Raw genomic sequence first — 13,880 nt, forward strand, 5'->3', positions numbered from 1 at the left:
TATGCGTGTTTACACGGATCCAAACTCATCCAACTGTATTCTTAAATGAGGACATTTCACTGTATGTAAATTGCACCTCAAATGCTACCATAAAAGACTTGATAACATCAGAATCATGAGAAAGTTAGAATAGATTAGTGTCAAAATCATGTAAAAAACAAGATGTGAGTAATGCTTAAATGATCACATATTTACTCCGTAAAATTTATCTTTCTTGCCATTATGTCAGCAAAATCACTGATATTGTTGTTATAATCAGGATTTCATATAATTTGTGTTCTCTTGACAGTAATGATCTCAAGCAGTCTTATTGGATAGAAATATGTGAGCCACAAATGTGAGTCACATATAGAATTTTATAGTCTGCATTTTCAGTTTAGTTCAGTTGCTCATTTGTGTCCGACTCTTTGCGACCCCATGAACCGCAGCACGCCAGGCCTCCCTGTCCATCACCAACTCCTAGAGTCCACCCAAACCCAAGTCCATAGAGTCGGTGATGGCATCCAACCATCTCATCCTCTGTTGTCCCCTTCTCCTCCTGCCCTCAATCTTTCCCAGCATCAGGGTCTTTTCCAAATGCAAAAAATAAGCAGGTGAAATTAATAATACATTTATTCAATCCAAGATGTCCAAACTGTTATTTAAACAGGTAATCAATATAAAATATTATTAATGATATATTTTATGCTTCTTTTTTTCATATAAATTCTCCTAGTGGTAAAGAACCTGCCTGCCAATGCAGGAAACATAAGAGACATGGGTTCAATCCCTGGATCAGGAAGATCCCTTGAGAAGGAAATGGCAGCCCACTCCAGTATTCTTGCTTGGAAAATCCCATGGACAGAGGAGCCTGGCGGGCTCAAGTCCATGGGGTCACAAAGAGTCAGACACAAATGAAGTGACTTAGCACTAGCGTATCCCAGTATTTAGTGTGTGTTCTACAGGTACAGCACATTTCAATTCAAACTGGCCACATTTCAAGTACTCAGTTGTAATCTGTAGAGATTAGCTACTCTTATTTGACAGATCAACTAAAGAATAAAAAGATAAAATGTAATTTTATTCGAAGTATACAAAATTTGAACACATTGGAGATCAGCCCTGGGATTTCTTTGGAAGGAATGATGCTAAAGCTGAAACTCCAGTACTTTGGCCACCTCATGCGAAGAGTTGACTCATTGGAAAAGACTCTGATGCTGGGAGGGATTGGGGGCAGGAGGAGAAGGGGACGACAGAGGATGAGATGGCTGGATGTCATCACTGACTCGATGGACGTGAGTCTGAGTGAACTCCGGGAGTTGGTGATGGACAGGGAGAACTGGCGTGCTGCGATTCATGGGGTCACAAAGAGTCGGACACGACTGAGCGACTAATCTGATCTGATCTGATCATTAAACACTTAAGTTCAAATGATAACAAAAATTTAAAAGCTATATATGTTCCAACAAAGTATTAATAATGATCTATTAAAGTTAAAAGGTATAATCCACATTGTAATCAATGAATATAAAAAATTAAAATTATTTAAAGAAAGCTGAAATTTAAAAAATTTTTTGAAAAGGTATTGGAGTGTGTGCATACTCAGTCACTTCAGTCATATCTGACTATTTGCAACCCTATGAACTGTAGTCTGCCAAGCTCCTCTGTCCATGGGATTCTCCAGGCAAGAATACTGGAGTGGGTTGCCATGCCCTTCTCCAGGGGATCTTCCTGTCCCAGGGATCAAACCCAAGTCTCTTGCATCTCTTGGATTGCAGGTGGATTCTTTACCACTGAGCCACCTGGGAAGCCTTGAAAAGGTATTTAAGTATCATTAAATATTTTTATTAAAAAGATGTTCCCAACTCTAGTGTTAAAAGTCCAATTTTTTTCCTTAATGTAATGAATTAGTACCATGCCTTTTACATCTAGACCTACATTTACACTGTATGATTAATAAGAATTGTTGAAGGTAGCAAAATGTTCCTTAGCTGCCCTGTCAACTAGAGCCAAGACTACAAATAATAACTTGATAATTGTGAGTACTTCCAGAACCATTAATTGGAACAGTCAGACAGCTAGAAAAGGACACTCGGCATTACTTAGAAATGATACTTTGTTTTTTTTAAGGATCTTTGGCATTCATGCTATCTGAGAGCAAGGATTTGAAAAGCTAATTAACTCATCTTGCGGAAGGGCTTCTGCAGCTCTCATGAACCCTGTGTTCTCCATCCCACCCAGAGGAGCCTGAGGCCGGCGGCAACAGACCCCAGAAATCTTCTTAGCATTCTGACTTGGTCATCTCCGATTCTGCAAACCCAGAGCAAAAGTTGTGAAGACCCCCATTTCCCTGGAGCCTGAACAGTGTTATGAGAGCAGGGGTTTAGGGTTAGGGGCTGTGCCACGCCAGCACTGAGCATAACAATCCTGAGTGACAAGAGGGGCCCGTGTGCTCTTTAAGGTGTGTGTTTGCACGTGCGTGTGTGATATTAGAGTTCCAGCAGACAGCCGCCTGGTTGTATAGCTGCACAGCCACGCCCACTTGTTCAGGCATTGTCTGTGGCTGTTCTTGGGCTAAAAGATTGGAGCTGTTTTAACAGAAATCAGACCCTATAGCCTGAAAGCCTGGAATATTCACTCTCTGCTGCTTTAAGACATTTGCTGTCCAGGGTCTTGACTGGGTCTGAAAGGTTCCCCTCCTTGGGGCCTGTTGAGGCCCCCAAGTTCAATTCTTAGGGGTTCAGTTGTCCTGTAGTGAGTCCCCATGTCATTTGGGATAACGTTCTCTCACCAGTGAGACCAAAGTAACTAAGTGGTTGAGCAGACCAGGAGAATGGTCCTCTCCCCTTCCTTCCTTCTGCCAGCCCCTCCCCAGCCTTGGTAAGAATAGCCATGAGGGAATTTCCCACAATCCTCCACTCTCCTTTCCAGGAGCGCATCTGGCACTAAGCTCTGTCTTCTGGTCCCAGTGTCCTGGGCAGAGGTGGTGACGGCCAAGAGATCTTGCTGTGCTGGGCACCTTGTCTGCCTGGGGGGGCCTGAGTGTGTGCCAGTGTGGCCAGAGATGTAGGGTAAATAGATAAGGGGCATAGTGTGGGTGTGGGGGTGCCCATCTCTGCTGCCTCACTGGTCACAGCAGCATTTTGTTTGATCTTGCACCTGTCACTTCTGCTAGATACATTGTTCTTGGTCAGCCCCTTTGTGGCTACACAGTGCTGGGCACGAGTGGACCCACCATCAAGAGATGCAGTCTGCTGTCTTGGCACGTGTTCTATTCCAGGCATGGTTGGGGTTAAAAAAGGAGAATGAAAAGGGTTTGGCACCTCAGGTAACTCACCGCCCACCCCAGGAAGAGGCAGAGGGGCCAGTGGCTGGAGCCCTCACTCTGAGGACAGACGCCTCAAGCAAACGCTCCCTCTGATGGTTCCAAGCAGGGCACATAATTCAGCTTGGAGGGATGGGGAAGCTTCGGCAAAGGGGTGACAAATTGAGCTACTTGTTGAACAAAAGCGTGAACAGATGAGAATGAGAGCCTGATGCTGGGGCTGTGGACTTTAAAAATGTGGAAAGGGATTGCTTCTGAAGTTTTAAATGGAATTCATTTAAAATGTCCCTCGGCTGAAAGGAGGGCAGGAGGAGAGGGTTGGAGGGGCAGGGCTGCTGGGAGCAGGAGGACCAAGGCAAAGGAGACAGAGCCCCCTGTCCAGGCTCTCAGCGGGCCATCCCTGCCTCGAGCTGCTGGCCCAGGAATCCCTCGCTGTTGAGCGAGAAAGGGATGAGCCATTGTAGCTTGAGGACAGATGTCTTTTAATTTTGTTCTTCGTAGGAGGGGGTGGGCCAACGTTGGAGTGAGAGATTGGCTTGGTGAGGAACGGCTCTGCTGGCTCCACAAACACCCTCGGTGCGAGAAGAGAGAGAAATGCCCCCTCCCTTCCCCTTTCCTGGGACTGGAGGCCTGGAGGGAGGAAAGGACTGCTCTCCTGGGCACACAGAAGTAGTGCGTCTCAGAGAGTGAAGCTGGGGTCCTTGGGAACCATCTTTCATGGGCTTCTGACATAATCTGCCTGGAGTTTTAAGGGGGAGTCTGTGGGAGGGTCCTTAGGGGTCTTCCGCCCTCCCTGAGTAGTGTGTGAAAATTTGTATAAGTATAAAAGTGCGGGGAGTGGACCCAAGTTAAGATTTCATGGATTCTGCTCTCTTGCTTAACAGATGGAGAGGGGAGGGGCTCGTCTAATACCACATGGCAGGTCTGTGGATCTGGGTGCACGGCTGGTTGGTACCTCCCCACCGTCCAATGCCTGCCTGGCTAAAGAGGGGCACTAAATGAGAGAACCAGGTCTCCTGGTGCCCCCCGCATGCTCTTTCTCCTGGTAATCCATGGGGCAGAAGGCCTGGGGGGGCAAGAGGTAGGGATAAGACTAGGGGGTTTAAGCAAAGTCTTGGTATGTGTAACTGTGTGGATGAGCTGCCCTCCCACTTCCCCAGGAGGTCCTAACAGTGGGGAGGGGAGCACTGATGATCAAGGACACACACCAGAAGCACCTACAAGGACCTCTCACCTGGGGCGGAGCCTTATCTCCCCTCTCCCCACTGCAAACAATGCCTACCTAGGGCAGGGAGAGGGGCGGAGGGCAGGTCAGATACAGATTCGAGGTGATTCTGAAACCCAAGTCTGCAGTGGGGAGAGGTGGGCGGAGAGGCCAGGGAGGAGGGTGCTACGGTGGTCCCAGGGTAAAGAGGGGCTGGGAAATTAGATAGAAAGAGCACTGGAGTCAGCCTGGTCCTGCTGGTGACAAAGGAGCCATCAGGGGCCTCACGCTGGGGCTGGGAGCTTTAAAAATGCAGAAAGGAATCGCTTCTGCAGGTTCAGAATCAATCTAGCTCCAGTCCCTGCTCTGACTTTGTGTCACCCTGGGCCAGACTTGGTGTCGGTCTCAGTTTTCCCATCTATTAAACAAGATAAGACATTTGGACCCCATCTGTTAAATGAAATAATCATAGTTGCTGCTCTTCTTAGCAAGTGAGGTTCGGAGACAGAAGTGTGGACGTGAAGGCACTTTGCTGCTGAGAACAGACAAGGACTCAGCAAGAAGGTTGGTGTTGAAAGAAATGATGGGGCAGGGGTAGGGGAGGAGGGGAGCAGGGAAGGGGCGGGCCGGGAGAAGGCAGCGTCGACCCCACTCAAAGTGTCCAGGTGTTTTCCTGGAAGCACGATGTACTTGACACTGAGCCTTTGACAGAACATGTCAGGGGGTGGCCTCTCATCTCGGAGGGAAATGGGGAACTTTGGTTTTCTGAGAGTTCCAGCTGAGACCTTGATTGCCCTAGAATGCAGGTAACTCACTACAGGGAAAGCTGGGAGGAACAAGGCTCAGAAAAGATATGCCTGTGGGGTGGAGGTGGACACAAGTGATTCAGCTACCTAGAAGCCTACTTTAGTGGAGAACCTCTGAGTTCTGGGAGATAAAGCTGGGAGGATCTGGGAAGGCCCCTTGAAGGAGGTGACATGTGTGCTGGTTTATGGGTAGGCTCCCCAGAGTCACATGGACTGGGGACCAGCCCAAGGCAGGAGACTGCTTGGGGGAGGGCAAGGCTTCAGGAACTTGGAGGGGGCCCAGCCACTGCCCCCTTGGATCCATCACAGAAGTGAGAACAATTATGAAGCAGAATTTATGGGCCATCTCACTTGGTAACTTTTGGTTTTTGAAGGTGCCGTGTGACTCCACAGAAGGTCCCACCCAGTAGGTCTGCACCCAGGAGTCCTCCCAGCCTTGGGCACCCAAGGAAACAAATCCCAGTGCTTCCTCCCAGCCTCCCAGCCCCTGCGGGAAGCCTGCTGAGCTGGGCTCAGCTCCAGGCTGCTCTCCGAGAGCGCGCCTGTTTACCGCTTCGCTGCAGAGCGATGGATGACACGGAGGCCGCATTTTTCTCCCCTCGCAGCAGGGAAATGAATCTCACCAAGTGCTGCCGACACCATCCTACCAGGTTCCACATCTATCGTGGGCCGGGGCTGCTGACAGGGCACAGGCCCATCCCTCAAGCCGGCTCCGAGCCCGGGGGGAGACCGTGGAGACGAGATGAACATTTCGCATCCCTCCTTCCTCAGCACTGCTTCTCCTCTCCCTTCCCTCCCCCGCTGCAGATCATCCACCACTCGACCAGGTGGTGCACCCCTGGAGGCAGCACCCCCGGCCTCGGTTCTGACTGCACTTGGCAGCAGACGCTCCATGACACAGAAGATGGGTGGTGATCGGGAGAGAGGCGACAAGAAGGCATTGGGTTCAAACTTGATAACCCAACACAGTCTGAAAGCATGATGAGGGGCAGTCACGTCACTGAAACGCCTGGAGGTCAAGTCCGCCCCGGAGGGGGACAACTGAGAAGATGGGACAGGGGTCAGGAGACCCGGATCCCCATCCCAGTTCCTTTAATTGATGAAACTCTAGGAATCTGGGTGAATTGACCCATGGTTCTAGGTCCAGTTTTCTTCCAAAACTGGAATGGATTCCTTCCGGTGCTGGTAGTGGGTCATGTGCTGGGGATTTCAAGACACAATACTAATACTCACCCATCTGTTGAGCACTTACTATGTGCCTTCCATGGTACGAAAAGAGCATCGATCCTCACATGAACCTTGTTAAGAAGCTAACTTCCGCCTCATTCTACAGATTACGTAACTGAGACACTGACTTGAAGTCACTTGTAGGAAGCAAATGGCTGAACCAAGATTCAAACCCACCCTGTTAATGCCTAAGTCCTTTCTTCTTACTAGATGATGTGATGATCCCAGGGCACAGAGACTCTTGGGGGCATGGGCCCTTAGGGAATCTAATGAAAGTGAAAGTCGTTCAGTCTGACTCTTTGTGACCCCATGGACTATACAGTCTATGGAATTCTCCAGGCCAGAATACTGGAGTGGGTAGCCTTTCTATTCTCCAGCGGATCTTCCCAACCCAGGGATTGAACCCAGGGAATCTGGAGGAATAAATAATTGAAAGGAAGGATTTGAAACCTCAAGAGAGCCATTTGGGAAAGCATTTCCATTCTTGGCTTCAGTTAACACTTAGCATAGCTCCATCTCTCATCGGGCCCCAGTCCATCCTCATCTCTCTGCATCATAACCATCTTTCCAAACCCTCATCTTCTTTTCTTAAAAAAACTCCAAAACTATTTATTATTTATTTTTACTTATTTGGCTGCACTGGGTCTTAGTTGCACTTCGAGGGAACTCTTAGGTGCTGCACATGGAAACTTTGGTTACTGCAAGTGGGATCTAGTTCCCCGACCAGGGATTGAACTGGGCCCCCTGCACTGGGAGTGTGGAATCTTAGCCACTGGACCTTCAGGGAAGTCCTGCAAAATCCAAAGCCCAGTCTTCTTGGACCACTCTGTACAAGTTTCCACTGAGGCACATCATGCCTGCCTTGCCAGTTTGCTCACGAGCTCATGGGGAGCAGTCTTGTGAGTTTCCAAAAATCCCCAGGACCCTCTGTTGCTTCTGAGTCTTTGCTCGATTCTGGGTTTCCTCCGTTGCCAGCACAGGTCCTCCTTGTGCTGCTTCTGGGGAAAGTTCTGACCTTCCTGGTACCTTTTCCATTTGGCCAGTTGGACTTTGTTCTCGTCCTTCCATCCTCACCCCGGCTCCTCCCTCCCCGGGGGAAACCATCCAGGTGAGACCGTAGAGCCTCTTTTCACAGGAGGCTGAGTCACAGGCAGGGGTGAGCCTGAGCAGCCCAGGGTAGGGCTCTTCCAGCGCAGTCTTTGAACACAGCTCCGGTCATGCCTGCCTAGTGGCTGTGCGTTCCATTTCCTCAGTGCAAGGGACACGCTCCTGGTAGTGGACACCAGCCTGAGACAGAATCTCATCAGACCACCTCATAGACAGGGAACTGGATCAGGAAAGAGTCAATTCGACTGCCTTCCAAGCTGGATCAGATTGTCCAAGGTGACCCCCAAGCTCACCCGGGGTGCCCTTTTCTCCCAGCCAGCCTCTGCAGGGGTCTCTCCATCCACAGGTGTTTCCATAACCTCTCCAGGATCTCCACCTGGTGCTTTCCTCCCAGAAGTCTTCTTGGCTTCTACGTCAATCAACCCAGGCTCCAGGGCACACCCTCTGTGTGAAGGTTTCTGGTTCTACCTCACCTGGCACGATCCCCAAATAAATCATTTTGTTAGGGTTAATAACATAGTCCCTTTAACTGCAAAGTGTTTCCAAATAGAAGGCCCTCCAGTCTGCTTTAATGAACAGATAAGAATCTTTGTAATTAACTCAGTGCTGGCTTGTATGTAAGTATTCTTCTGAATGCTGTGAGACTATTTGGTTATTGTTTCAAGTATAGGGTAAACATGCCCCATCCCTCTCTCCAACAAGCTCTTATACAAACAACTGCCCTGTAGGTTATTTATAGGATGGGCAGCTGCGCCTGGCTTCAGACACCCCGTGGGTACACTGGAACCTAGAGGGCTGTCTGTCTTTATTCCAGCCTCTCTTTGTTGGGTCCACCCATCCATCCTTGACCCACAGCTCTGGATCTGGCCCCCACTCCTGTGATCTCTGCCTTCCCTCCTGGCAGGGTAGAGGGGCTCTGAGGACTCTGCCCCTTTGTGTGATCAAGCACGCCTCCGGTGATCACTGCACTGGAGCTACGGGCTCCAGCTGCCAGTGTGCATGCGTAGTATGTGTGTGTGTGTGTGTGTGTGTGTGTGTGTGTGAGTGTGTAGGGGCATGCTCCCATCTGTGCAGTTGAAGGGCGTGTGAATGAGTAGGGGTGCTCAGAGAGTTTGCATTTGTGATGTGTGCTGTGTGTGCGGGTAGGGTGGGTGTGCACGCGTGCTCTGGGTGCCCCGCCCACAAGAGCCTGGTTCCTCCTCTTCTAACAAAGGCAGCACTTTAATCGCTGGATGCATCTGGTGCTTTGTCGTGTCTGTTCCTGGAGCAGGTTTTTTGAAGTGGAGGGTCGCCCCGTGGCTCTGGCATCTCTGGAGATTTCCTCGAGACACTGCAGCTGCTGGAATGTCCTTTCCTCCCCCTCCTTCCCTTCTCTTCCCTCCCTGGGAGATGTGGTCCCTGCCTGGTGCGCTAACCATGGTCCAGCTTCCCTCCCCTGGGCCCGCCCTTTCCCTTGATAGAGAGCCATCTCATAGGGGATTGAAATCTGGAATGGAGCCCAGATGGGGTGGGGAACAGACTGTGGAAGGAGGACCCCGTGGGTGAGTGTGTGTGAGGGAGGAGACCCTGGAACAGCATCTCAGCTTCTGTCGATGCTGATGAATTGCATCTCATCAGGCGAGGGCTGGGTTCCACTCTGCCCTTTGGAGGGGTGGACTGTGTGTTGAGGTGGCGGTAAAAAATAAATCAGAAGGGGCAGAGAGGGGGAGCCATGCCAGACCCTTCCCTTGCTCCCTCCCACCATCGGCATCCCCCCAGGCTCCTTCGTCCCTGATCTGTCTGGGCTGGGGGTCTGCAAATGGAGTCCATTTCAGGACCAGGGCTCAGCTGCTGGCTTCACTAAAGAATGGAAGCATGGGGGTCCACTCTCAGGACACTGCTCACTTTACCTTCGCTTCCAGTCAACTCTCCTAACTGGCAGGACCCCTCCTAATGTGAGAAGCCACAGGAAGCAACCCCAGAAACCCTGCCCCAGGACAAATCGTAGGAGGTCTGTTGGGAGCTGTTGCAATGAAGGAGAAGGAAAGTCACTCTAGAACTGTAGAAGGTTGAGAGGGAGAGGGTACCTCCGTGAAGCCCAAACCGAGCTGGGTGGGGGGCTGCCTGACTGTGCACAGGAAGATGGCAGCAGACCTGGGGCTCAAGTCCTTTTGGCCTCAATCTTCTGGGGTCCCCACAGCAGCCTGCCCCATGGGACAGGGGCCTGAAGACCCCTCTGTGCCCCAGGGAGGGGCTGGCAGGCACCGTGAGTCCTGTGTTTGAATCCACTTGACAGATGGGTTCACAGTTGGGCTCCAGACAAGGGCACAGAGGGTCAGTCCAGGGACAGACCTCAGTCAGAATCTAGTCCAGACCCTTCATCTCGCAGCAGAGGGCCAGAGACTCATGCAAAGTCACCCTGCAAGTGGTGGGGCACTCAGGAGACTGGGACCCAAGCAGCTCAGCAGCACAGGGCTTCTCCAGGGTCACCCGTGGGAGGGTCCCTTCCTCACCTCCCCTGCCCACGCCTCTCAGCCAGGCCCCTGCAGACCCCATCCCCCAGCTACCAGGGTAAATCCAGCCCACCTCCTCATCCCCAAATGTCTGTTTCTGACTTCCCAGCCATCTGGTAGACCCCTCCTAATGTCTTCCCTCAATGCCGCCTACAGCCTTGTCCAGGCTGCGTTTTTGGGAAATAAAATTTCCCAGCTTCCACGTGCACTTCACTTCTGCTCTGTGGGCTAAGTGTATGTGTAGGTTACTTTGTGCTTATTTGCACGTGTTCCTATATTTTGCCGAATGCTTGATGGCATTTCTTCAAGTGTCAGTCTCTCTTCTCAGACTAGGAGCTGTTACAGCACGGGCCCTGTTCCTTTTCCATCAGATGGGGATCTCCTGTGGAACAGACTCTGGGGCCCTTCCATCAGACTGAGAGCTCCCTGTGGGCAGGGGACTGACAACTGGAATGCTTAAGCTCTGTCTTAGCCCCAAGACTCGCTGCCTTTCTGGCACACACAGGGAAGCTCCATCCCAAGCTCCCCCCAAGCTCCATCCCTATGGACCCCTCGCCCATAATCCGGCAAATCCCAAACCTACAGAAGCAACTGCCAGCGGCAGCATCAAGCCGAGGATGGCAGAGACAGCAAAGCTCAGACAGCCGCTGAGGACATCAAAGCTGTTACCCCCACTCCTGCCCGTAGCATCTCTCTAAGAGGGTGGAGGGAGAAGGTGCGAACTGGCAGGGCTGGTTGGTGCTCCAGGCTTCACACCTCCAGATCTGAGGACCATCACAACGGAAGGCACTGGAGGGACCATCCGGCTCTGGATTCTAGTTGAGGTCCTGGCTTGTCCCAGACATGGGCCGTGCCAGACTCATGGCCACATGACCAGTCAATAGCAGAGAGACAACTCCCACCAAACTACTGGACTCCTGGCCTTGTGCTCTTGACACACTGCATCAGAATGATTCTCTGAGCTCCTGGTCCCCACGGAGGCGGGCAGCATGGGGCAGAGGAAAGATGGGAAGCTTGAACCAGTGTAACCTAGGTTTGAATCTTCCTGCTGCTATTTGTTTGCTGTGTGGCGTGAGACAAGTCATAGAACTTCTGGGCCTCAGTTTTGTCATCTATAAAATGGACATAATGATACCACCTACCTTACTTGGTTATTGTGTAGAGTCAATGGAATGATGACTATAAAGTGGTTAGCATGGAGCTCCAATAATTTGGCCGCCTGATTCAAAAAGCTGACATTAGAAAAGACCCTAATGCTGGGAAAGGCAGGAGAAAGGGATGACAGAGGACGAGATGGCATCACAGACTCAATGGACATGGGTGTGAGCAAACTCCAGGCGACAGTGAAGGAGAGGGAAGTCTGGAGTCCTGCAGTCCGTGGGGTTGCCAAGAGTTGGATAAGAATGAGCAACTGAACAACAAAATCAACAACAACAAAGAATGGAGTAAGCTCTCAGGAAATGTTAGTGATCACTATTTAATCCTTTTGCTTCCTCTGTGCTTGGCACGCCAATGGATCCATGACAAGGGCTTAATAAATATCCACTGTGCTACCATGCCCAGGGTGGGAACATAAGGGTTGGCCTCAACTTCCCAATGTCTCTTGCTTACTCTCCGCAGGCTGAAGGGACCGCCAGTTCCCCAAGGGAAAGGGCAGTACAACTCACACCCACTTTCTTGTCTGTGGGACCTGCTCTCCTAACAAGCCCAGCTCACCACCTTGCTTGGGAAAGCCCCACTGGCTCTCTGCTCCTAGGGTGACCAAGAGAGGGTTGGATGGCGGTCTGTTGTGATGGTCAGCTGAGGGTGGAGCTCCTAGTAGAGGAGGGAGCGAGTCCCCTCTAACAATGGGAGAGGAACCATAGTGTTCAGCGTGTTCCATCTGCCCCCCAACAGTATCCACAGTCTATGCCTTAAATGGGAGTCCCACAGCCTTGCTCCCATCACATGCTGTCACTTCAGTCGTGTCTGACTCTTTGTGACCCCATGGACTGTAGCCCACCAGGCTCCTCTGTCAGTGGGATTCTCTGGGCAAGAATACTGGAGTGGGTTGCCATTTCCTCTTCCCAACCCAGAAGGGGATCTTCCCAACCCAGGGAACTGCACCCCCGTTTCTTACGTCTCCTGCATTGACTGGCGGATGCTTTACCACTGGCACCACCTGCTTCCATCACCGAGCACGTCAAATCCTTACAAGGCCCTCCACCCTCCACCTTTTGGAGGCCCTTTCCACCTCCAAAACTCTCCAGCGTCACCTCCCCTTCAATTGTTAATATCATCAGTTGCTTCAGGTTGTAGCAGAAAGACAGCAGGTTTGTAGCTGCCTGCCAACCTACTTCTAAGCTGGAGGTCTTGGGCAAGTTACTTGCCCTCTCTGTGTGCCTCTCTCCTCCCCTAGAAAATAGGAGTTAATAGTTCCTATCTCCCTGGACTTTTGCTTAATACAGGCGTTGAGCCCCTGCGGAAAGATCAGTGGATATTGTCTGGTATATAGTGGCAGCTTCCATGTTTGCACAGCTGGAGAAACGAGGGCCCAGAGCTGGTCACGTTCTGGCTGAAGGTCGCACAGCAAATGCACTGTCAGACCCCAGGGGTCCTTCTCACTTGTCTGAGAGTTTCCTCCGTTTAAATGAGAATTTCCTTTTCTGGCCCCTATGTTGTATTTCCCATGCTCTCAATTTGGCTCCAAGTCTCTCCCCCTTCTCTTAAGGGGGGCATAGTACCCGGCACACAGTAGGTGCTTGTTAATATTTAGTGAAGACAGGCTTGGAGGTGCGTCCCAGTGTGCAGGGTGTGACAGGGAGCACTGACGGGTGGGGGAGCGGGGAGAGCTCAGCATTTCTTTCTGCACCCTGGCTCTGCCCTCACGCGCCGCCGGCTGTTGGCTGCCTGAGAAATCTCATTTGGCCACTAAGCTGATTCATGGGCCGGGTTCCCCGCTGCTCCCTGAGCAGCTCTCTTGTCAATAACTGTTCTTTACAAGCTCCCTTGATTCGTTTTTGGGGTTGAAGACAAATTTTTAAAGCAGAGTTCAGCGCCCAGGCCATTCCAGAGGGGCTGTTAACTTAATGTCCTGCCTCGTTCCCTCCAAGCTTCCTGCCTCTTGATTCCTATGTGGGTCAGGACTCGCCATTTCCAGCAATTGCTTCTCTGGGTCCTTGCCTTAGAACAGGGAGGTGAAGAATGAAGAGAAAGGAACCCAAATGACAAGCCAGGGTGGCAGGCAGGGCTCGGGCTCTGCTGCTAGGGTGGCTGTGTGACTGTTGGCCGAGCGCTCCCTGTCTCTGGGTCCCCGTTTCCCTGTTTGTGAAAGCATGGATTCTGATAAACACCATGACATCGCTCCTGCGGTCGTCCCTGGAGCAGCTGGTACTCTGAGGCTCCTTTGGGAAGGAGATCTCGGTGTCAGTAGCATCTCATGGCTCATCCCTTCATCCTCACGTGGGGTGATGCAGCTGGCAAATTCTGCAGTGAATGCCACGGTGTCCACTGGCTCTCTGCTGCCCCTGCCTTTCTGCTGTAGCCTCCTCCTAAATGGTCCCCTTGCCCCTCCAACCCTTCCTTCCTTCACCCAGTGAGAGGGAAATGACCTGAACCTCAAGCCTAAGCCTGATTCCCCAGTCCATTTTGAACCTGTTGGCCTCCGCTCCTTGGCATATATGTTTTGTGTGTTTCTCCATCACCAGAGACCCATGGTCCAGGCACAGGGAAAGCACATACAGAGACAAGGCAGCAAAAAA

The sequence above is a fragment of the Bos javanicus genome, chromosome 19, assembly GCF_032452875.1.
Source record: "Bos javanicus breed banteng chromosome 19, ARS-OSU_banteng_1.0, whole genome shotgun sequence".
Taxonomy (NCBI): Eukaryota; Metazoa; Chordata; class Mammalia; order Artiodactyla; family Bovidae; genus Bos; species Bos javanicus.